This window comes from Triticum urartu, chromosome 1A (assembly GCF_056163025.1).
Source record: "Triticum urartu cultivar PI428250 chromosome 1A, HENAU_Tu73, whole genome shotgun sequence".
Classification (NCBI taxonomy): Eukaryota; Viridiplantae; Streptophyta; class Magnoliopsida; order Poales; family Poaceae; genus Triticum; species Triticum urartu.
The window spans coordinates 420,353,883-420,357,768 of NC_141873.1; the positions used below are offsets into that span (position 1 = coordinate 420,353,883).

The 3,886-nt window shown below is 51.3% G+C and overlaps 1 pseudogene; it reads left to right on the forward strand.

Annotated features, from left to right (window-relative positions):
* Positions 1-1,452: 1,452 nt before the first annotated feature.
* LOC147991504 (uncharacterized) lies at positions 1,453-3,510 on the forward strand (annotated as a pseudogene).
* The last annotated feature ends 376 nt before the right edge of the window (positions 3,511-3,886 follow it).

The following is a 3,886-nucleotide window of genomic DNA, read 5'->3' on the forward strand; positions in this document are numbered from 1 at the left end:
GACATGATAACTACAGTTATTTGGATTGTCCCCTTGAACTAGGTTGGCCCTGATTAAGAAGTACAGAGTTTGTAGGTTGTTTGATCTACTATATCAAGTGACATCTGACTTCTCATGGCTCTCCCGGCATTTGCCAGAACAATGGTTAGCACACACTACCTAGAGCTATGGATATTAGAAAGGAAAAAAATGTCCTGCCGTTTATTAAATGTTATAAATCATGTACAATCCTCCACATTAAAAAAATCTGACACAAAATAGTATTTTCTTTTTCCAAGCATATATTTTACTGAAGCACATCTTTGTAAGAGCTCTTGGCCTTTTTCACCCTTTTCCTTGAGTTTATTTGTGTGATGCTGTTAAGGTGTTCAGCAAATACCTTTTATTTTCAATACCCTTCGATTGTTCTGTGGTACCTATTTTGCATCACATAAGAGAAACTTGACTCGGGTAGACGATCCCTGTTGTCTATAACCTAGTAGCTGAACCATTGCTTGCATTCAATTCCATATTAATATACTCAATCCAACTGCAGTTGTTCTTAAACCTTGCAGAAAAAACCCTCTTGAATTATTCTCTCACTTGAACAGAATTCTCTTTGATATCATTTATAGCATAAACATGTGAAATATTCTAAGCTCTCTTTATGGTAGTGTTGCCAGTAATTGTAGAGACAGTTTTGTAAATTAAAAAGAGCAGAATGAAGAATAGACCGTAACATCATCGTCACATCATTTCTGCTAAAAGAACGTGTCTGGACTGCGAATAACTGGAGGTAAGGCTAGGAATTACTTGGAACTTGGAAGTTTAAGCACGTGTGGAGTGCATATGTAGTTTTCTAAAAAGAACTTTGGTCATATTGCTTGATGAAATGTCTCTATTACTGTCTGAAACTCTGAAAGTTATTTTTTTTTGCGGGGAACTCTGAAAGTTAATTCTCTTTTTCATAAAAATGCATAAGGTGGTAAGGATTTTATTATAGTGAATAGAAATCAGTATTAGTGTTTCAAGAATGTGGCATCCCAGAGGGGGCGGTAACTCTTGCCTTCTCCCGAACTATTTGTATCCTTTGCTCAAATTCCATGGTTATGTGATTATGATTGTTCTCTCCTTTCACTATGTGTTTGTAGCCAGGCTACAGGAGGAGCTGAACTTTATAGTGATATTTTATTTAGCAGAGGTTTGATCAATGATTGTTGTTGACCTATTAACTGTTGCGACTGCACCCCTGCAATTACAGGAATAAAGTTGAGGTCGTTTTTTTTTGGAATTTTTTGAGGGTTTTTTTTTGTTTACTTGATTTGGATTGTTCACTTATAGTTGTGAATCTGTGCATGCCATGCCAATCTGTAACGTTCACAAGTTTCCTGTCCATATCACACGCTGGATACAAAGCCAGAATGAATACCAACTCGACATACTTATTAAGTTGGTCTGAATTTTGCCATTTACATGGCAATCAGCAATGTCCTGGAATGGCACCTAACTGAGATTGGACATGAAAGATCTTTGAATTGGTAGTGATTGTGCCTACCTTGGTGTAAGTTGTTACCACATTCAAAAGTGCCATGCCATGCAATCTTGCATCCTTTTTTTATAAGAGGAAGGCAGGGAGCCCCATAGACATCTTAAGTAGAGCAAAGTTAAATACTCTCATTTCTTTTTTCCGAAACGGAGATACTCTCATTTCTAGCTCACTGTAGTCCTGGATCATCCAACTACCTGAAACTACTCCCTCCGTTCCATATTACTCGTCACTGATTTAATACAAATGGGCTTTTGAAGTTTAATACTCCCTCCGTTTCATATTACTCGTCGTTGATTTAGTACAGGGGAGTATTAAACTCCAAAAGCCCAACACTCTGCAAGCAAGAGAAAATAGCTCCACATGCAACATATCATTTGATGTTTTTTTGTCTCTCAAGGAATTCGATCTTTCGGCACTATCGTGCCAATGCTTAGAACCATGTCGTGTGCAGTGCAGTCCGATCGTCACAGTTGTCGAACTAGTTTCTCCACTGCTGCAAGCCGGAAGAAGAGCGTGTGTTCCATGAGTTGTGTTCTAGAGCAATGACTGCCTTTTAACCAGTAGGGTTTTCATGCGTGTAAAGTGAAGTACTGTAAGAGCATCTCCAGCCGTTCGGCCTCCCAGGACGCCGAAAAAGAGCCTCCTGGAGGCGAGCCGGCGCTAGATTGACGCGTAGGAGCGACCTTGCTCCCAGTCGTGGTCCACAGGTCGCCCCGGTTTAGCGATGTTGCGTACGAAAATATATGCAAACTCGGCAACTTTTGCACGAACTCGGTGAAACTTCGTTGAAATTTGAACAGAAAACATCAAAACATGCAAACTACGCCTGAATTACGCCTAAACTATGCCAAACTACGCCTAGCCGCCACCGCCGTAGTCGTCTACATGCCGAGAAGTCTGTAGAAGCGGGTGTAGTCGCCGCCGTCGCCGTCATCGTCGTCGCGTGGCTGGCTTGGGCCGGCGCCGTCCCTGCTGCAGCCCTGGCCAAGGTCGCCGAGGCATGGTGGCGCGCTGGACAGCCCGGCCTCGTCTTCCTCGTCGCTGTCGAGGACGATGACGCTGCCCTCCTCGCGCCCGCGGCGCCGGGCCTGGAGCTCCACGCACGCCCGGCGCTGGCGGCGGACCTGCTCTCGGACGTATTCCTCCTTAGCCCACTTGAGGGTGGACTCGTCGTCGGGGGTTGCCATCTCGACGTGCTCTGACTTCACCGGGAGCAGCCTCGGCTCGGGCTTCGGCCGGACCAGGCGGAGGGAGCGCCTCCCCGGAGCCGGAGCAGGCGGGGTGGCCCGGGCACCCTCATTGATGACGAGAGCGCCGTTGCGGGTGCGACGCCCGAGCGGCGTCTCCTCCGGCTTAGGCTTGACGGGACGGAGCGTGGCCGGCGAGCCGGAGCCCGACGACGAGGACGACCCCGGCTCCATCCGCCACGGCGTCCAGAAGCTACCGCGGCGGCGAGAGAAGGACGACCGCGGCGGGTACTTGAGGTGCGGCACATTCCCGCACTCGATGTGGTCGAGGACGACCTCAAGGGTGCGCCCGGGCACGCCCCACCACTCGCGCCGCCCGTCGGCGTTGTGGCATCCCCGCAGGATGACGCCGTTGGTGGAGACGATCTGCTCCTCGCGGCGGCGTTGGAAGTACATGGTCTAGAGGGTGTGGCTGTCTGCGGCGTAGCGCGGCTCGTTCCGCCGCTCCTCCGTTGGGGACGAGCGGATGCGGGCGATCTCAGCCCGCCGCGCCGCCCCTTCGGGCACCGGTGGCACCGGGACGCCGCCGACGCTCAGCCTCCATGTCCTCGGCACCCGCATGTCCGGGGGCGCCGGGTACTCCGCCTCGTACAGCAGCCGCGCCTCCGCCTCTTGGAGGTGGCGGCGGCCGAAGCCGTTCGCCGTTGCGCCATCATCTGGGTACCTCTCGACCATCTTTCTCGCCGGCGGGAAGAGGGGAGTGTCGCTATCTACGCCGGGGAGGGGGGAAAGTGAGAGCTGTGGCGTCCACAGGCGGGGAGGTCGCGTTTTATAGCCATCGCGGGGCGGCGACGGCCTGCATGCTGAGCGACGCGTGGCTGGACGCGCGTCGCGGCGCGTTCACTGCGCCGCCCGTGAGGCATCAATGGAGGCTGACCGGCACTGTAGAGCGGCAGTCTTCGCATTGATTCCCACGGGAACCGAGGCGATGAGGGCGACGAAGCGGCGTCTCCCTGACTCGGCGAGCCCATCCGCTTTCGCGACAAAACCGCTCGCCCCGGTGCCATCAGTCGCCCCTCAGCGCGCCGGGTTTGGACTGGGTCCGCCGACGTCAATTTTGACCAAAACCGACGAAAAACGGGCTCCTGGGACGCGACAGGGCCGATTTTTG